Here is a 22,005-nt window from a genome sequence, read left to right on the forward strand (position 1 = left end):
GCTACAGGCAAGTGGTCTACAGGGCTGGTTCCTTCTGGAAGCTCTGAGGAGAGAACTGGTTTTCCTGTTTTCTTTAAGCTACTGATGGCTCCTTGTACTTCTTCGCTTCAGGACACTTTTTCCATCTTCAACACAGCACCCAATCTCTTCAGCCTTCATCACACAGCCTCCTGATAGGACCCTTATGATTACATCAGGCCCACCCAGATAATCCAGGATAATCTCCCACACCTCAAGATGCTTAACTTAATCACACCTGCAAGATCCCTTTTGCCCTATCAGGTAGCATATTCCCAGGTTCTGGGGATTAGCACGTGGACATCTCGGAGGACCATTGTCCAGCCTACCACAATGATTAACCACAAATCTAATTGATAGAATATTGAGAATTCAACAAAACAATGCAAACTTAGGAACAAAACCAAATCTTGGACTAACAAATGTGCTTTTAAGTGTAAACAGGGCATGTTGTTTTGAGTCTTTCAGCCAGCTGTTTCTCAACCTATTTTCCTTCCACAAGACAAGGTAGCACACTTGAACTTCTCATCAATAAAGATTGCTCACTCCCTATCATCTCAGTATTCCATGGCTGAGAACCACTGTGTTTAGCCCTTGAGAAGTCCACAGGGATGAATAATTTCCTAACTTTTGCTGTGAGGATCCTCTCCTGGACCCCTCTGTGATCCCCTGGTGACCAAGTACGTAAATTTATTTCTGATTGTGTTTAACAAACTCGGAGGGAATTTACTCACCCTTTATCAGCATAAAAATGTCCACACATCATGCTTTCTCCTGACTGACTTCATTTTCTGCCTCAAGCTCAGCCAGTGCAAAACAAAATCAGCTCCTGGGTTTTTACATCCTGTGCCTTGTACTCGTCAGGCCTATTGCTTCCAGTGGATGGGTGAAAATTGGGAGCTAGGGGATAGTGGGCTGGGTTGAGCCTGATTCATTCCTCTTGGTTTAGTTCGCTCCTGACATCGTCAAAGACCAGTGTTCTATTATGTTTCCTGTATTAGATAGTGGCAGAGTTGCCAGCTGGGAACAGCTTGCCCTCTGCCCCTGCAATAAAGCCAAGCAAAGTCTGACTTGCCAATCTTGTGCCCCATCAGAATATCCATGGGCAGAGATTTTTCTCTACTTAATTAGAATCTGTCTTAGTGGGCCCACCAGGCCCTGGGAGCCCAAAGATGCTCCTACACAGCAGTTTTCCTTCTTTCTCTCTTCTTTTGGTTTGGCACTGCCTTGTCAACAGGTGTGATCAAGAGTAAGGAGACATGCAATGCCAGTGCTCCCGTTCTGGTCCAGGATGAGAACCCACGACTGAAAAGATGGCACTCACAGCATTAGGCAGGCTGCCACGAAATCATCCTTCCTTGGCACTGGTGCCCATGGTGAGCATCTAGGCAACTTTTGATTGGGCACCATGCCCTCCAAACAGATGGGCATGAATGTAGGCAGGCAAGAGACCATTTATTTATATCAACTGTATTTGCTGAGGGCAAGGTTCCCAGCTGGGAACATCAAAACAGCTCTTTGTCCTGGCCGTCTGCAGCTCTGATGGAGGTGAGGCAGCCTTGCAAATTCAGCTGGATTAATTTTGAAAAATAAGAACAATGTTTCTATGGACACCAGGGGACATTTTTGGCTCCCTTCAATGGTTCAGAGTACAGAGCAGGCTGGTCCCAAGTCATTTTAATAAAATCTCCCGTCCCTGTTTGGATTTGGTGGGAGAGAGCCAAGAAAGCTTTCCAAATAAGGCCAAATTTAGGTGAACAGAGTTAGCCTCACACGGAAGCTGGCTTTGTAAGTCTTTTTACACACAATGGTGTGGCTTCCAGAGAAAATTAAGCTTAAGTCACCAAGGCTCGGGTGCTAGGAAAGACATTCTGGTTGATCTCACCACTGCACCATTTTTCTAAGCATCCACTGACCTTCCTGTTGTCCCTCTTGTAAATGATGAATGGGATCAAGTGTAAGCTTAAAGTGCAAGGGTAGACCTTAGGCCAACTTCCATAAGAGCTTCAGTTGGCTTTAAGGGTAAATAGATAAATTTTAAAAGAATTATTACCTATATTTAGACAATACAGAGCAATTGAGCAATTGTAGAGGTCTCTGAAGAATACAGCCTTATTATTAATATTAGTATTAACTACTAAAACACACCGCTTGCTTAACAATGCATCTGGCATGGTCTTAAGCACTTTGCAGGCGATATTTCGATTCATCTTCACAATAATCCTATGGAGGTGGGTACTATCATTAGTATCATTACAGATGAGCAAACTGAAGTTTAGAGAGACTGACCCGAAGTCACACAGCTAGTAACTGGGATAACCAGGGTACAAACCCAGGGCTGCCTGACAACAGAGCCCACGGCTGCCCCCCTTCCTCTAGAAACACTGAAAGCTGCCATTCTGTTTAGTAATTGGCTTGCTAACTTGGGGATGTTTCTTATAACAGGTTTAGGCCAATGTTTCTCAAACTTTAATGTGTCTACAGATCACTGGGGAGATTTTGCTAATATGCAGATTATGATTCAGCAGAGTGTGTTCAGTAGAACTGACCTGATTCAGTAAATTTCTGCAATTCTAATAAGCCCATGAAGGTGGCACCCAGCTGCATCGAGAGCAGCGAAGTTTCAGGGTAGAGCACTAAGTCACATAAAAATGACCAAGGAAGCTTTTAAAAATACCAATGCCCATGTCATACCCCCAGAGATTCTGATTTAATTGCTTAACAACCACTGGGTTAGCGATTCTCTTACTCACCAGCTTTTGTCATTTATTTGAGACAGGAATGCTGAATTCTAAAAGATGTCCTTGGTTGCATTCCTTACAGATGGAAAATAAGACAATGGATGAAGATGCGTTGTTGGAGGGCGCTCCCAGTTCCTAGTCAGTTTCTTTTCGTGATGCTGATTATATATAACAATCCCAGAGGCAACTGATGGGATGGACCTGTTACTCACAATGGTCTTGAGCGTGAACAGCTGGGAGCGAGAGCAGGCTGAGATCAGCAGCACCGCTGCGATCGCTTAAGAGCAAAGTGTGACAAAATGTATGTTGATGGAGGTGACAAAAAATTATAATCAGAAACATCATCTTTCTATGGCATAGGTTTTGTTGATTGTTATTTTTTGGTTGAGAGGATCTGAATAGGGAAACCCGGAGCCATTCAAAACTCTACTGTGTCAAACCTTTCATTAATTACACATAACAAGCAATAGTATGGATCAGGTGCTCAAGGATTCCATTTATTAGAGAGGAGAAATTGATTCCATGTTGGCGGATATGTGGCCATGGCTCTTTCTGGGGTTTCCTGCTAAGTGTGATCAAACCAAAAGGAGTATAGACTATTAAATCCAAATCAATATTTTTGCTGCAAAAGCAAAGCATTCGATGAGAGGGGAAAATAAAGTATCCTCTTTTCAGAAGATCTCAGTCTCATGTATTATCGATGCAAAGATCATCAGATAAAAACTAGATTTTGGGGTTTCCCTGGTGGCACAGTGGTTGAGAGTCCGCCTGCTGATGCAGGGGACACGGGTTCGTGCCCTGGTCCGGGAAGATCCCACATGCAGCTGGGATCATGGGCTGGGCCCGTGAGCCATGGCCGCTGAGCCTGCGCGTCCAGAGCCTGTGCTCCGCAACGGGAGAGGCCACAACAGTGAGAGGCCCGTGTACCGCAAAAAAAAAACAAAAAAATAAACTAGATTTTGGCAAGCTGTCAAATAAAAAATGCAGAGCGAATCAAAAATTTGTAAAATAGTATTGAGTTATTACAATTCTATTATAGATACCAGTAATCATTTTTACTGAAACAAACCTCTTATATGACTGTATAGCTGGGATGTTACGGTACGAGGATTTAGGACTCGACCTCATTTGGGGGAGGGGGAAAATACCACAAAATTAAAAATAAAATGTGAAGAGTAAATGATTTAGTCACAGTTCAGTAGCAGATTGAATAAAAACAATAGGGTTTTCCTTCCTGGGCTACATTTTGCTGACTTCCTTGAAAACTTACTGGCATTAGATTCAGAGCAGGATGAATTGCTTTATAGAATCTGTAAACTTAATGTGTGCACGTGCCACACATGCACAACGCAAGACATTGGAGAGGAAAAATGACTTGGTGAGATATTTTGTCACTTACGGATTTTCTTTTATAGAAAAAAATCCCAGTTTTATACTTTTATTAGCTGTCTCGTTTTATGTAGGAGCCTTCTCCCTCCCTCTTTGGGACTAAAGCTCTGACAAAGCCAGAAATATATTCAAGAATGGAAAGATGGCTGTCACCATTCCTAAATATTCAGAAGATAATCGCCAACCAAAGTTAGAGCATCTTGACATAAAACATCCCTTCAGCTCCCAAGCCGATTTGCCTATCCAGGATCAAATAAATAGCTGTAGTTATAAAATCATACATACTGATACGTAGTCAGCATCAGGAAAATGACACCAAGAACGTGTGACAGGGATGGCTGCTTTCTCTCCTTGGCTTTTCCTCCGTACCTGGGCAGAGAACAAAGACAGTTTCTTGGAACTAAAAATGACTCTGAAGGAAGGTTAAGTGTAGAATGCAACCAAAAGCATCAGCCCTGGGTTTTCCCACTTTAGGGCTAAAACTGAAATGTGACATTATTATAAGGATTGAAATATGAAACAACTTTGTCTTTAAGAAACAGAACTGACTCCATGTAAATGGACTTTGATCAAGAGGCTGAAAGGGGGAAATGTTTTACTTAATCAGACCCAGAGCCAAACTACCCCATGCCATGAGCCATTTCAGTTCTACTTGGGGATGGGAGAGTATGGTCAATTTTAATTCGACTTTGATAGGCGAAACTTTCATGTGAATTACATATTTGCCAATTTGCGTTAATATTAGACACTTAACACCTCACCTAAAGTGCTGATGCCAGGAAAGCCTGCAGGATTCATCATTCCCTATGCCTGAAAGAGCACAAAAAACTCAGATTCTCTGCCATGACCTATTAATTATGTTGAATCATTATTTTTGACTTGATGGTTCATTCATGTCACTGTGGCTGTTTTCAAGAATGTAGGAAAAATGCAGATGCCAGGGGAATTTTCATTTCTTACCTAGAGCCAACTTTAAAAAGTTCCCATGACACTTGAATTTGTCTAGGGTAACTGGTTATACGCTCTGTGGCGTTCATCTTCCCAAGACTAGGGCTTGATTATGCAGTGGTGGTCCTCGCAGTCACTAGACTAGGGAACTCAGCATAAACTAGATTAGGGTTGGAGACACCTCGAGAGAGAACAAATGTGTTGTTTGAAATGGGCCTGTTCCATGTTGCGTGTTACGTGCCCTGCCTCATCACGGTCCAGTCAGGAAAACAGAAACCACACTCATGATTTCACACAGAAGGGATCTAGTACACGGAGTTGGTTATACAGGTGCAGATGAGGGCACAGGCCCTTTTGGCCAAAGTACAAATAAAAATCTCTAGAGCGAAATGCTTTCAAACTGCACACAGGGGTTTGGTCGGCTTAACCAAATGCCCTGGTTCAAATTGCATTTCAGCCATTTGGATCGCCTGACTTGCTTCTTTTGGGAGGTATAAAATCTCTCCTCATTTCCTATCGTCAATTGCAACATGGAGTGGCTGCAAATTGTTCAGGCAATTACTGTGCTTCACCAACTGGGTGCCTTTGGCCATAACGGGCATTTGGGTTTGCAATAGCTCTGCTGTCATTTCCCTTCTTCTGGCTGATCCTGATACAAAGTGCTGACGGCTCTGAGAGCATGTCCTCTTGCTCACTGGAAGGGAAGTCACATTCCTGAAAAAATGCTGTTTGCTTTTAGATGTGCCACGATGATGGGAGTGGAAGGGTGGTGGACAGGAGGATAAGGACAGAGGAGATGGCTCACCCCCAATGTTAATCGAGCCACCACTGATGAGTCCTGTTGACTCTGCCTAATTATCTCTCAAATTCATCCCTTTTCTCTATTCCAATGAATGTTCCCACTATGTTCCTTCAGGCCATTTCATTCCTCAGCTTAAATATCACAATGACCTTCTAACTGGTTCCTCTGCCTTTGATCCAAACTTCTTCCTATTAATTCTCATGGCAGTGGTTCTCAGCCAGGGGTGTACCGCCCTCAGCAGCAGCAGGCATTTGGAAATGTGGGAGTGTTTGGGGGTTGTGATAATGGGGGTGGGGGGGATATGCTGGCATTAAGGGGGCAGGAGCCAAGGACACTGAAATACCTAATGTATTCATCTCCTATTGCTCTAGTAACGAAATACCACAAACTTAGCAGCTTAAAAAAATACCCATTTATTACCTCACAGCTCTGTAGGTCAGAAGTCTGACAAAGGTCTAAAGGGCTAACGTCAAAGGATCAGTAGGGCCCTGGAGGTCAGGTGGGAGAATCCCTGTCCAAGCACAGTCATGCTGTTGGCAGAATTCAGTTTCATGGGACTGTAGGACTGAGGCTCCAGTTCCCTGGCTGACTCTCAGCAGGGATTATTCTCAGCTTCTAGGGTCTCCCACATTACTTGGCTCATGACCCCTTCATCTTCAAAGCAGGTAATGATAGGTTGAATTCTTCTTATGCCTTGTGTTCCCTGCCTCCTCTTCTGCCACGTCTTTCTCTGACTTCTGCTTTGCTCTTCCATTTTTAAGGGCCCGTGTGATTAAATCAAGTCTACCCACTCTAAGTAAATCAGGATAACCTCCCCATTTTAAGGTCCTGTCTTGCAAAGTCCCTTTTGCCATGTAACATAACAGAGTCACAGTTTCCAAGAATTTGAACATGGACATCTTTAAGGAGCCATTAATCTGCCAACCACACCTGGAATGATCTGCACAACAGAGAACTGTTCCACCCAAAATGCCAATAGCAGCCTCACTGAGAAATATCTATCTAGAATGCAAATCTGACTGTGTCTCTTTCCTGCCTTAGAATCCTTCAGGGAACCTTCACTGACTTCAAGATGAAATCCAAGGCAGAGACCAGGAAGGGCTTTATGATCCACTGTCTCTTTAATCCTCTAGCTCACATGTTACTATCCTGACTCTGCCTCTTGGCTTCAGCCATACTGAATGATTTTCTGACCATCCGGTGTGTTCTCTTACCTCTCATTCCTTATGAAGTCTCTTTCCTCCACCTGGAACACTCTTTCCCCAAATTCTCACCTACCTTCCTTAACCTAACTTACTCCAACTCAGTTTTCAGGTCTTTCCTGATCTTACTTCCTCATGAAAGCCTGCCATGACCCTTCAAGTCTGAGTTAGGACTCTTCCCACATGCTCCCAGAGCACCTGCATGCCCACCCATACGATTCATCACACTGCTTTGTAATTTCTTGCCTGTTTGTTGGGTCTCCCCTAAGCTCTAAGAAGACAAGGACGGCATCTGTCTTGTTGCTGTGGTATCCATGGCACTCAGCTCACACCTGTCATGCACTCACAGTTTTATTAAATAAATTACGTGGTCATGTTGACTTTGATATAAAGGGCAGAGTAAATTTGGTTCCAACTCTTCCACAAGAGACATAATCATAACAATAGCCATGTACCAATCTTTGACAGTCAGAGAGCATTTTATCAGAACTTTATATCTGCATGAAGTTGGAAGTATTATTACTAAATCAGTATTACAGAGGAGGAAACTTTAAGTCAAACAGAATAAATAACTAATCATAGAAGCAGGTGGCCCAGAGGGGGCAAAGCTAGGAACCAAGTCTAGTTTCTGATTCTCAAGCCAACCATGGTACTTTTCTGAACCAACAACTAGTGTCTTATGGTTTATAAAGCATTATGTCACAGAGTCCTTATAACCTCACTATAAGATAAAAATGTTGATCCCTTTCTCAAACATGAGGAAAGAGACTCATCAATGTTAAGTGACCAAGGTCACACAGTGTATGTGGAAAATTCAGAACTAGAAGCCAGATATTCCATTCCTTTTGCTTTAACCATATCACCTATTAACTAGGAAGATGGCAGAACTTGGAGAGTAGAGAAGCCTATCTTGGCACTTTATTCTCAATTTCTTCAAGTCATCATCTCACACCTCCCTGCCCACATGCAAGGAACTTAAACCAGTGAAAAATCTATTTAGACAAATAGGGAACCCCTCTATTCATGAATCATATGTGTATATATATATATATATAAAATATATATATATATAAAATGTATGTGATGAAAAGAAAGAGAATTATGTGAATTTAACATCCAAAAAGATGATAAGTGATTAATAATGGCAATTACCTTAAGAATAAATAGATTACCTTAGTGATCACAACACCTATGTGAAATAAAATCTAACCTTGAGGTGGAAACATCTGCCACCATAATGTATCAGTCAGCACTCTTTTGGTTCCTTTGTACCCAACCTCCAAGATAGCCTCCAATAGTCTTCATCTCTTGGTATCCACATCCTTGTGTATTCCCCTCCCACAATGAATCATGGCTGACCCATATCAACAATAGAATACTAAAGAAGTGACAGTGTGTAACTTTCAAGGCTAAGTCATAACAGACATTTGCATCTTCCACCTTGATCTCCTGGATTCCTTGTTCTAGGAGAAGCCATTCACCATGTCATAAGAGCACAAGCAGCTCGGTGGAGAGGTCTGTAGGAAGAGGACATGAAATCTCCTACCAACAGCCAGCATCAATGTACCACCACGTGACTGAGTCACTTTGGAAAGATCTTCCAGTCCCAGTCAAGCCTTCAGGTGACTGCAGCTCCAACCAACACTGAATGAACCAACCAACCCCAAGTCAAGACCACCCAGACAAGCAGCTCCTGAATCTCTGACCCACAGAAACTGTGAGAGATAATAAATGCATATTGTTGTCTTAAGCTACTATGTTTTATAGTAATTTATTAGACAGCAATAGACAGAAATATAGGTTGCAAGTGACAGAACTCCAATTTGAACTAGCTTTAAACAGAGTGGGACTTTTTAACCTATGTAACTATAGGAAGGTCTGGGGGTACATAGCTTCTGGGAAAATGGAATGAGGAACCCAAAAGGAATCAGACCCTTTTCTTTTATCTCTCATCTCTTTCTCTCTGCACATGTTTTATTCTTACGGCAGAAAACACAGCCACCAAAATGATCAGGTGTTACATCTCACTTTCTCCCATCCCAAGGTCTGAAAGCCTGGAAAGTGCTCCAATTGTCCTAACACAGATCACATGCCCATCCTAGACCAATCAGTGTAGGCCAAGCTGGTGGGATCCATGAGAATATGTCCAAATCACATGATTAGGGTGAGGAAAACATTTCTTAGAAGTGGAACGGGGCAGGCAGAGTTTCCTTGGAAGTAGAACAGGAGGCCCACTGCCCACTGTGTGTCTGATTAGGAGCATGAGGGTGCATACATGCATGCTCAGGGTTGCTCTGTGCTAATCCCCTGGTGACACTTGACATTACTACTTTCACGTATCATTTCATCACCTGGCCCTAAGGACAAGCTTCTGACCAGCAAGAAGATCTTACCAGCCAAATTTCCAATAAGAAGTAAATCTTGGGGCTTCCCTGGTGGCGCAGTGGTTAAGAATCCACCTGCCAATGCAGGGGACATGGGTTCAAACCCTGGTCCGGGAAGATCCCACATGCTATGGAGCAACTAAGCCCGTGCACAACTGCTGAGCCTGCGCTCTAGAGCCCGCAAGCCACAACTGCTGAGCCTGCACACCACAACTACTGAAGCGCGCGTGCCTAGAGCCCGTGCTCCGCAACAAGAGAAGCCACTGCGATGAGAAGCCCACGCACTGCAATGAAGAGTAGCCCCCGCTCGCCGCAACTAGAGAAAGCCCGTGTGCAGCAACAGACCCCATGCAGCCAAAAATAAATAAATATAATAAATAAATTTATTACAAAAAAGAAGTAAATCTTGTTTTTCAAAGAAGGAGAGGAAAAAGAAAAGAAAAATTAACCCAAATCAGCTCAATATTAGAAAACCCTTTTTAAAATGCTTTCCCTAGAATGTAGGACCTAGAAAATGAGGTAGAGAAATGGTAATAATTAATGATAACAGACACCATCTATCAAGCACATGTCAGACACATGAGGTTTCTGGATATCACATAATTTGCCCCATCTCACAGAGCAGGTAAGTGCCAGAGCCAAGGCCACTCCTGGGTCTGTTGGTCACATAAGTCCAAGCTCTTAATCACTATGCAAAATACCAGAGATGGGGTCACATAAGTCCAAGCATTATCCAAGTTCCCGTTTAGCACCTAAGCTAAACAGAGGCAGAGCAAGCTGAACACAGCTCAGGATTTATTCTCCTGTATCTAGCTAGACCTCACCTCAGCACTCCTCTGAGCTCCATCTGGGAGAACTGAAATCCAGCCCACACCTGCTGCTCTTGTCTATGAAACAGACCCAAGGCAAAGGTTTTCAGAATTTTTTTATAGCAAAACCTCTGCTTTTCATTGTCCTCAGAAATAAGCTTTGCTAAATAAACCAGTTTCATTTTTGGGTGGCTCTCAGAGGGAGTTACATAAAAAGAAAACCCACGTGACTCATTGTGGCTGAGAGCAAACCACGTGGAACAAAAGATTTTGAGTGTTCATCAAGGCAGGCATGCCATCATCAGTGACAAGTGAGGTCAACATGCAGTTGAGGACCGTTCCTGTGGCACAACAACCATCAACTGTGTCTTGGAGAAGATATATCTCCATCTCGTGGTTTCCTTACCTGAAAAGTGGAAGTAAATCACATATCTCACAGTTATTGTGGAGACCAATTGAGGTATCATTTGTAGAAACACCCAGCACGGTACTTGATAAATATTGCTGGAATTTGTCTTTCATCAACAGGAATTTGTTTTGTTCTGTGTTTTAGTGCATGAGACTTTTCTCCTCAAGGAAATTATAAGTTCCTTATGTCAGAGACACCCTATTCTTCCTGTTCTGTACTCTACACATCACCTATGAGCAGGTAGTGCTTGATGTACTAACACAGTGGGCTGTGCTGGGCTCCATGGAGAGCACATTAAACAAACCAGCAGGCAGCATGCTTTCTGGCATGCTGCAATATGCCCTCATTTCAACCAGGTAACAATAATATGGATGAATACCTCAAAGGTTGGATAAACAGATATCCAAGCTAACAGGCTCAGTGACTGTAAGAGACAAGCCTATAGATAGATATAAATATTTTAATCCTACAAGTCAAAAATAGTGTCAGTAGGTATAGGAGGTCAGTTGATAGGACCTACTCCTCCACTACCTGATCTAGGCAACCATGCCCTCTCTATGACCCCTTTGACAAGGAAACCCAAGGCGGCCACATTTCAAACCACATGATCCTATCACCTTACTCAGCTGCACAGACGATTGGACCAGAGCTAGTGTTTTAAGATACAACTAGGCACAGAATGAAGAATTGGGCCAATGAGATTCCTTCCCTTGGGAAACTGTCTTAGTCTGTTTGGGCTGCTGTAACAAAATACCATAGACGGAGTGTCTTAGAAACATTTATTTCTCACAGTTCAGGAGCCTGGGAAGTCTAAGATCAAGGTTCTGGCAGATTCAATGTCTGGCAAGAGCTGCTTCCTCATTCACAGCCATCTTCTCTCTGTCACCCCACATGGAGGAAGGAAGGTTTCTTTAAGAAGGGCAATAATCCTATCATGAGAACTCCACCTTCCTGATTTAATCACTTCCCAAAGGCCCCCACCTCCTAATACCATCACCTTGGGGGTTAAGATTTCAGCAAATGAATATGAGAGGGACACAAACATCCAGTCTCTAGCAGAATGTGAACCTAGAAATACTGAGAGAATAAGGCAGTGTGAGATGGAAGTTAAAACTAAAGTATACTATTAGGAGGCAGATTACAGTAGGAAATAAAGACTGGAGTCAGATGGCCTGGATCCATGTACCAGCTGTTAGTTCCTACCTGTGTGATCTTAAGCAAGACACTTCACCTCTCTGCATCTCAGTGCCCTCATCTGTAAAATGGAGATGAGCATAGAACCTGCCTTGTAGGCTTAATGTAAGGATTCAAAGAGCATATGAATATGGAAAGTTCTTGAAATGATAGCTGACATACAGTTAGTGCCATACAAGGGATGGCTAGTATTACCAGGTAGCCTCCAGGATCAAGGCAAGTCCATGCCATGTGCAGGCCATTAAGAGAAAGCAGAAACTATGAGAGACCACAGGAAGCTGGTCAATACTGAGGGATAATGAAGCATGTGCAGGGAGAAGCCATGAGTCACAAAGACCCCCTAGCTCATGAGAGAGATACACAGAGCATAACCTGTCTTGAAGATGAATTTCCTCCAATTTCCTTGAAATGGACTCCCTGGAGGATGGGTCAACCTGCCTGTTCTCTGAGCTGGGCAACCTAAAGAACCTAAAAACTTGGTTCAAGAAGGACCCTGAATAAGCAGAAGCATTATGTCTTTACTGCTAGGAAGTCTGCAAAGGCTAGATGGAAATAACATACCCCAATTTTTTCAGTAAAGAGAAAAATAATGAGGCTCTGAAAAAAATCCATTAGTATGCCCCTTACCTCATCATGAATTTCTGGTGCAAGCCCCAAGTTGGCATATAGGAGCTTTCCATATCTAGCAAAGTGATAACCCTTATCAAAGAGGCAGAGTCTGAAGCAAAGAATGTCTTGCAGCCCTGATAAGCTCTAAGGGGCTGGGCCAGGGTAATGGACCATAGGAGATGGAGCAGGGGTCTGCCAGCCTCAATAATACAGCATTGTTGCTGCACTGGAAAATGTTTTAATTTACATTTTCAAGTGCAAAATATTTCCCCCTCATGCTTTAGCTAAATTAGGTAGTTAAAGTCTGTGAAGTGGCAGTAATTGGAAACAATGGATTTTATATTTGACATTTATTATTTTAGTGGAATCTGTTTTACATTTATATCAAACATCCAAGGACCCCTGAAGAAGTTGCTTTTGCTATTGCATTGCCATTTAATTCTAATAATGCACTTTGAATCCCCAAGTCTTGATTATAATTATATCGTTTCAGATGGAGTAAGAGATAGGATAGAGGTAAACCTTCAATGGCAGTTGTACCCCCATGCTTTCCTCTCCTTTGTTGAACTTTCATAGGCTGATAATTTGTTCAATGTATTTTACCCTAATTTTTTACACTTTCATGTCGTTCTCTAATTACTTTATATACTTTAGTCTTACTTCACCACAAAGCTACTTAAGGGCAAAGAGAATGGCTTATAACCTCATAGTACTTGCTTTGAATCCAAGCACGTAATAAGAATGAAGAAATGTTTGATTGACTGTTCAAAACACATTAGTGTTATCTTATAGGCAACAGGAGAGCAGACCCCAGGGGAGGCAGTTGGAAAGACAAAATTCCAGTTTGGTACAAGGAAAGACTCTTATAGAGCTACTTAAGTTGGATTAGGCTGATCCAAAAGTGGTGAGTCCTTTGTCCCCAGTAGTGTTCAAACAGAAATTCAATGACCACTTGATAGTGAGGAAATCAGCCAGTAATTAAAAGGTTTGGAGTCAAAAAGAATTGGGCCAGACCCCTAGCTCCATACCTTAAAACTGTGCCACCATAGCTAAGTTACTGACCGCCCTCTGAGCCTCAGCTTCCTCATCTTTCAATGGGATAAACTGTCTACCTCTTATGAAAAGTGAGGAAACATATCCATGTAATGAATCAGATGTCCTGAGGGGCCCCCAGATATTCAGTGGTTCTTTCTCCCTTAAGACAGCCCACGTCTTTCATGGTGGAGGCAGGTCAAAAATTACCATTTCATTCTTGACTTTGATAATTAAAGAAACAGAGACTAAGCAAAGCTTTAAAATAAAATTCAAAGATAACACTAGAAATAAAACCAGAATGCATACCATCCAAATTATAGGAGAAGCTGAAAGTAACTGAGAAAAAAGGGAAAAAGAAAATCTAAGATGACAGAGGCTATAAAGTAAAATGATATAACAAAAATAACATATTTATTAATGTAGATGAAAGTATTGGTGCCAGGGCCCATAGTAAAGACCTTATGTACTTTATCTCATTTAGTTCTCACGTGCCCTAGAAATTGGCATCATCGTTATGTGCATTTTACAGGTGAGAAAACTATGGCTCAGGGAAACAGAAAATTCTTAAATTTACCCAAATTTGAACTGCAGTAGCCCAACCACAGAGGGCATCGTCCTAAACATTATGACACCATGTAGGAACAAAAGGAGGATGCATCTCTCTAGATGTCTAAATATGCTCACAGATTTACACTGGTAGAAGTGAATGGGTCATAAATAAATGAAAATATTAAATAGCGTTTATTTCTATATAGGTAGTGGGATTATGAGCAATCTCAATTTTCTTTTTTAATGTTGTCCATATTTTCTGAAATTTTCTGCAGTGAGCGTATATTTTTATAGTCAGGGGTAAGGCTGTAAAATTTACAATAGATTGTTCCTTTTCTTTTTATACTAGGAAGCCTTAAGTCATGGTAAAAAATTCTTGAGATTTTCATGGGATTTATGCTTCCTGAGGGAAAATGTTTCCAAAGGGTTCTCATTATTTCTTCCAGTGGAACCAGAATTAAAACTAGTAGATGAAACTGTTTCTTTTGTTGTGTCTAGTATAAGGACTTTAAAAAAAAAAGTAGAGGAAGGTTTTGTCAGAGGAAAACTAAATAACCTCTCATCCTATGTTACAATTTGATTCAAAGTAAAAATTTTAAAATATGGTTGTCAGAAGTTCTACAATGAAGTTTGAAGCACTGGTATAAAGCATGTCTCATCTGAGGAGTTCAGAGAGAACCCCACATCCAGGAAAAGCCCCACCCAAAAAGCAGCATGTGAGAGTGCATGCTACACACTAGTCATGTGGTCACACAGCAATACACTCTTCCCCAAAGTATTTCCATTCCACCAAACCAGAGAAATTGCCGGAAAGCATCCTAATGTTGAGTCCAGCCTTTCTTTTGCAAAGAGGAAACTGAGAACCTGAAGGGCTATATCACTTTGTTTCCAGCATTTCCTCCCTAGACAAAGCTGTGGCTGTCACTCACCTGGATTCCTCCCTTGATCTGATTCGTGCCCACTCCAGCCTCTCTCAAATCCACTTACCACCCACTGATCACCCCACTCTCCGACTCATGGCTTCTTACTGCTCTTACAATAAAGAACAGTGTTCTTACCATGTTTGACAAGGTCCCCCATAATCTGACCCTATCCCTCTCACGTTATCTAAATCACCTTCTTTAATTCTCTAAGTTCCGACTGCACTCTTCTTTCTGTTTTCCAAACTTGCCATTCTACCTTCCACCAAAGCACCTTCACGGGTGCTCTCTTCCTCCATCTGCTGGTCTCCTAGATAATTTCCACTCAGAAGCCTTCCCAGGCTCTAGTCCGAGTCAGATTCCTTTCACCCATCATCTATATGTCCTTCCTAGCACTCATCACAGCTGTAGCTTTACATTTCTGTGTCTCTTTTCTCCCACTAGGTTGTAAATCCCAAGGGATAGGGACGTGTCAGTTTCATCCACCATTCCATCGCCAGAACTAGCCCCGTGCCTGCCACATTGTAGGGCTTCATCAACATTTGTTGGGTGAATGAATGGGTGGCACACAGCAAATCAAGGATAGAGCAGGGTAAGTCCTTCATCCCACACTATTTCTTTTACACTTTGGGGGACAGAAAAAGAACTTCTGGAATCCCAGGAATTTGTCCACCCTGCATTGTCTAAAATTGCTTATTCCTCTTATCTTAGAAACACAGTTTTAGAACCAGTGGGGCATTAGATGTCATCTAATCCAAGCTTCTCATTTTATAATCAAAGAAACAGGGGCCCAGAGAAGTTACATGGTTTCTCCAGGGCACATACCAGTAGTGATGTAGTCAAAACCCAAAACCCAAAACTAGGACTCCAGCATTGTTTCTAAAGAACCCATTGTCTCTTCCAAATAGGGCTGCCTTTATCCATCAGTTGTAGCTCTAGCCCAATACTTTTTTTCCCTTCTGACTTCTCTCAAAGTCTCCCTTTCCACCCTCGATCCCAAGTCCCCACTGAATTCCTGCATTTTACTTAGAGTGGCAAAACTACTTGCTTGTGTTTGGTTCAACATGTTTCCCTGACATTCTGAACTTTCAATAAATCAACCAATGACAAAAATGTATTCAGTCCCTCCTGTGTCTTCAGACTAATCTGGTCACCACAGGGAATAAGGGAAAGACACAAACATCCTTATGACAGTCAAGAAACAGAAAAGCTACTTAAGGAAGTAGGGTTTGCACACCTAACACTACTAGAAGGGGGAAAAAAACAGTAATGTTAGTAATCAAGCTTTTGAATATAGACTCTAAGTGCTACAGAGATTCAGCCAAAGAAAGACAAGGAAGGCTGCATGTGGAAGGTAGAAGTTGATCTGGAGCTTGAAGGAAGGGAAGAACCTGGACCTGCAGAGAGGAGAGAGAAAAAGCAAATCACCATCTTCCAACAAAGGATAATGTCTCAATAAGCCTCATCAGCAAGTTTTGTAAAATATCAACCAAATGAAGAGCAGGGCCAGGTTTGGCAACATGAAGAAAAATAAGGGCGGAACGTCTTTTCCAAATTCCATAGGGACAACTGACAGACAAGTTAGTGAGGCTTGGAGTATGACTCTTAGACTCTGCTATGACCTCTCTGTCATCATCTTGTCCAGATGTCAATATTAATAGTTAATAATAAAGTCAACCATTATTGAAATCTAACTACATGGCATGCATTGTGTTAAGTGCTTTGCATGTATTGTCTCACTTATTCTCACTTAATCTTCCCAATACTCCTATGACAACAGATAATGTTATTATCCTCACTTTATATGAGGAAACTGAGGCTTTGGCAGAGTAGATAACTTGCCAAAGAAGATTACATGGCTGGATTACATAAATCCAGTCTCAACTCAAATTCTCTGATCTCAGCCTGAGCAACAATAAAAATAACTCAGAAGTTTCCAATGCCATTTTTAAAAACCTAAATAATAGCGCAGAGCATGAACTGAGAAAACCATTCATTCTACCTATTATGGATAATTGTAAGCAACTTTTTTGCGTTGTGCAGGAATCCAGAGATGCAAAAGGGTCAGTTCTCACAACTTTACAGTATTAAAATTTCATTAGTTTAAAACCATTAAGTCATTAAGGGGGAGAAAAGCTACAGTGTATCTGAATTGGCAACCCCAAAACTACATGAATCCCTTTCCATTCTTCCCTCAACACTGAATTGTTCTTCCTGGTGTTAATAACAGCATTTTAACACACCCATTAGGTGTAACAGATGTAAACTGCAGCACCAAAGCAAAGAAGAAAGGGAGGGAGAGAGAGATTCCAAAAAATTGTCTTCTGTTATTGTCAAACGATGCTAGCCACCGCTTCTATCTTCCCTCCACCTCCGGTAATGTGTGTTGACAACAGTGACACCTCCTGGTGAAAACAAACTCGATCTCCTGCTGCATTTCATTTTGCGCACTCACTGCAAATTACTCTTGACTCTTCTTGTTGCCTCCAGGTGTAATTTTCTTTTCCTCATCTGTAAAAGCATACACTGACCGGCCCATCTTCAACCTCAGAAACTCAATAACTCAGTGCTAACCTGACCACAGAACTCCACTACACAAAGCCCCCCGAGTTTCATCCTGAACACGTCAGCATGATTAGCCCAGAGACCCAATTCATAGTCTTCCTACTTACAGCTACATTAAATATACGTAAAACAAACTAAATACCAGCTACTGAAAAATAGTTCAATTAAATCCTACAATGAGACTGCCTCTTGATTTTAATGTGTTTGATCCCCTGGGAAACATGGTTGGTATATGCCTTTCTTTTCCTGTAGAATGCTTGTTTGGTCTCGGACTTGTGTAAATCATACAGCCACCAAAAAGACTAAAAGATGTTGGTATTATTGTTAACCAAAAGCAGTAAAAGATTTGTTTAATGAGTGTGGAACGTACTGTTTCATCTCATTTGCAGAACATTCTAGGGCATGATCCCTGTGGTTACCTTGAGAATAGTATATTGGAAAATATAGTAAGGTGTTTTGTCCCTTCTTTGAAAGCAGTGCAGCATTTTATTTGTTAAACTAGACCACTGAATAAGCATAGTTGAAGGAGAGAGGAATTGGCCAATCACAGGAAAGAGTGGAGAGCTCAGACTCCACGGTATTCTCAAATTTTATAAAATAGCTGAGGGCCTCTGTTGTTCTCTCTAAAAGGAAGGCATTGAGTGTTTCAAGGCATGAAGAATTTACCTTGAAACTGGGTTTGCTTCTATTCCATGCACAGTCTGCACAATGTGAGTGTTTGGCTAACTAAACCTTGTAAGTTCACAGGTTGGAAAATGTCTATGAACTTTCCCTTAGTTATGCTTTTATTTTGAAAAGGTTCCTCTGAGAGATCTGCACAGTAATTCTCAGGTGAACTTGCATCCTAAATTAATAAAAATTCAAACCCTAGCTCCTTCCCACATCTAGTGATTCTTTTGGCAAATAAACATTGGAGATTAGATTATGTCTTTGCTATGCATGAACAGAAAACACTTGTATTAGAGAGAACAAAAGCCCTTCAAACTGATCAAAAAGGAAAAGACAGTTGGGTTGTGGAAGCTATGTTTTTGCTTCTGTTTTGTTTTTCAATGAAAATTGCGGTTGAAATTTCAACTTCATTCTGACATAGTGAAGATTCCAAACATGGGCATTTCAAATCATGCATGCAAAAGCAAATTGTGGTGGAAGGGCCAGTTCCTAAACTCTCTGCTTGCTTTAAAACACACATGAAATATAGACAACGGGACTAGAGAACGTGTTTCATGATTAACCAAGCATTAAAATGACAGATCTGGATCATGTCAGCACATAATATACAGGTACTGAATTTATGTTTGGACTTCATTAAGTAGTTTATTTATTTCATCAACAGTGACTAAAGTTTGTGCAGTGGGTTAAGCAAAATGCTAGGTGTTGGGAACAATGATGACCCCTGCCCTCAAGGGAGATCAGTCTAGTAGGAGAAGAAAGAGTTGTTTGGGACATACATATACTAAAAATTATTCATTATTTATCTGAAATTCAGATTTAATTAGGTGTCCTGTATTTTTATCTATTAAATCCTGTAGCCCCAGGAGAAGGTAAATGGGCGATTTCATCACAGCGTGAAGTGGTAAGTATGATCTGAGTGCTGAACAAGTGCATACAGAGGTACAGGTAACCCAGATTTGGGAACCAGTATCTAAACGATGAATAGGAGTTAACCAGGAAAAGAGAAAGAGGTAAGGGATTTCAAGAAGAAATGCAAGTTCAAAGTTCACATGGAGTCAAAGAGACTGGCACATGTCTATCACTGTTGTTAAAAATGACAGAGCATAGGGTGATAAGGCAGGGCAGATAAGCAGATGCCAAGCTATGGGGGCCCTATAAAGGCATGTGGGCACTCTTAGGACGGTGGAGAGTTGTAAAGGTTTCTAGGCAGAGGTGTTATACAATCAGATACATGATTTAGGAAGACTATTTTGGGTGAATGGTGGAAATGGATTGACAGCTGGCAAGACAGGGGGCAAGAAACCCGTTGAAATAATTTGCCTAAGGGACACTGGTGACTTGAACTAAAATCCTAGCAATGGGGATGTAAGAAGTGGGTAAATTAGACAGACACCTGTCGTAGAAATGGACTACGAGATAGGCACAAGAAGATTTGATGATCAACTGGATGTGGGGTTGTTGGAAAGGAAGGAATGAAGTATAATAATTGAGTATAATTCAGCACTTATAGATCAGTCACTATGCTAACTGCTACATGCATATATGTACAGTCCTTACAAGTCTATGCAATAGGCACTATTATTCCGGTTTTATAAGTGAGAAAAAATGAGATTTAGAGAGACAAATAAGTAATTAGCCTGTAAAGCTAATTGTAAGTGATGCAGTAAGAATGATGACCAGGTTTGGAGGCTGGGCAAAGGGCTGAACAATGGTACCGCTGACCAAGATTAGAAATATAGGAGGGTATACATTTGTGGGAAAGATGCTGAGCTCCTTTTTAGAGTTATTGAGTCTTAGGTGCCTGGGAATGATGTCTGAGGGAAACTGGATAGATGGGTTTAGAGTTCAGCCAAGGGACTGGACCAGGAATCAGGACTGGGAAGTCATCAGAGTAGCGCTCAAAATTAAAAATATAGATAAGGTGACGGAATTCCCTGGCAGTCCGGTGGTTAGGACTCCATGCTTCCACTACAAGGGGCGTGGGTTGGGGAACTAACATCCCGCAGACTGTACCGCGAAGCCAAAAAACAAGGAGTATACATAAGATGAGAGTACGGGTCACTGTAAGAGTATATATAAGATGACCCAGAGAAGGTATACAGACTGAGACCAGAAAGGGGCCTAGGGAAGAATCCTGAGAAACACCAACGTTTAAGGGTCAGGAGTGGCCAGAGTAGTAGGGGAAAGACCAGGAGAAAATTGTCTCAAGGAAAAAAAGAGGACCCTCTAAGATGTAGGAAGTGTCAGCACTGTGATTTGAGCTATGTGAGATGTGCTCTTGTATAGGAGCAGAAAAGTTCCAAAGCTAGCTGGTTGAAGTAAAAGGATGTAAATTAGTAAATTTAGGGTATATACTGGTGTACAAGGAGAGACAGATAAAACAGGGGGAGAGGAAGGTGGAAGTGTAAACTGCTGTGTATTCTTGCCAGCCCAGTGACCAGGTAGGAGTAAAGTCAATTTCAATAAAGACTAAACTGTACATTTTAATAAGTTCAATACAGACCAACGCCACTCCTGGTTGATCTAGTCATGGGGAGGGGGGTGCCACCACCCCATGCTGATGGTGTTATTAGGAAAAACAAAGGTGGGGGTGGAGCCATATTCAACCAAGCAGGTTTGACCCAAAGGAAGAGTCTGGGGAGGTGCTGGGGAAAGGAAGGAGTTTAAAGCGGTTTCGGTTGATGATGAACCCAAGTGATTGGCAGAATGAAATTCAAAAAGAAACTTTTTTAAACATCTTTATTAGAGTATAACTGCTTTACAGTGCTGTGTTAGTTGCAGTTGTATAGCAAAGTGAATCAGCTACATGTATACATATATCCCCATATCTCCTCTTTTTTGCGTCTCCCTCCCACCCTCCCTCTCCCACTCCTCTAGGTGGACACAACGCACCAAGCTGATCTCCCTGTGCTATGCAGCTGCTTCCCACTAGCTATCTATTTTACATTTGGTACTGTATATATGTCAATGCCACTCTCTCACTTCATCCCAGCTTACCCTTTCCCCTTCCCGTGTCCTCAAGTCTGTTTTCTACGTCTGCATCTTTATTCCTATCCTGCCCCTAGGTTCTTCAAAACCCTTTTTCTTTTTATATTCCATATATGTTAGCTTATGGTATTTGTTTTTCTCTTTCTGACTTACTTCACTCTGTATGACAGACTCTAGGTTCATCCACCTCACTACAAACAATTCAATTTTATTTCTTTTTATGGCTGAGTAATATTCCATTGTATATATGTGCCACATCTTCTTTATCCATTTATCTGTCAATGGACATTTAGGTTGCTTCCATGTCCTAGCTATTGTAAATAGAGCTGCAATGAACATTGTGGTACATGACTCTTTTTGAACTATGGTTTTCTCAGGGTATATGCCCACTATTGGGATTGCTGGGTCATATGGTAGTTCTATTTTTAGTTTTTTAAGGAGCCGCCACTGTGCTCCATAGTGGCTGTATCAATTTACATTTCCACCAACAGTACAAGAGGGTTTCCTTTTCTCCACACCCTCTCCAGCATTTATTGTTTGTCGCTTTTTTGATAATGGCCATTCTGACTGATGTGAGATGATACCTCATTGTACTTCTGATTTGCATTTTTCTAATGATTAGTGATATTGAACAACCTTTCAGGTGTTTGTTGGCAATCTGTATATCTTCTTTGGAGAAATGTCTATTTAGGTCTTCTGCCCATTTTTGGATTGAGTTGTTTTTTTTTTTTTTTATATTGAGCTGCTTGTATATTTTGGAGATTAATCCTT

General features: G+C 41.6%; 1 long non-coding RNA gene across 1 annotated transcript in view; it reads right to left on the reverse strand.

Annotated features, from left to right (window-relative positions):
* Positions 1-22,005, reverse strand: part of LOC117201153 (uncharacterized) — a 546,510-nt gene that overhangs the window by 144,027 nt on the left and 380,478 nt on the right. Inside the window, exon 6 of the long non-coding RNA XR_004483120.2 lies at positions 4,434-4,517. This is a non-coding gene — a long non-coding RNA (uncharacterized LOC117201153). The remainder of the gene's footprint in view (positions 1-4,433; positions 4,518-22,005) is intronic.

Source organism: Orcinus orca, chromosome 11 (genome assembly GCF_937001465.1).
Source record: "Orcinus orca chromosome 11, mOrcOrc1.1, whole genome shotgun sequence".
NCBI classification, from domain to species: Eukaryota; Metazoa; Chordata; class Mammalia; order Artiodactyla; family Delphinidae; genus Orcinus; species Orcinus orca.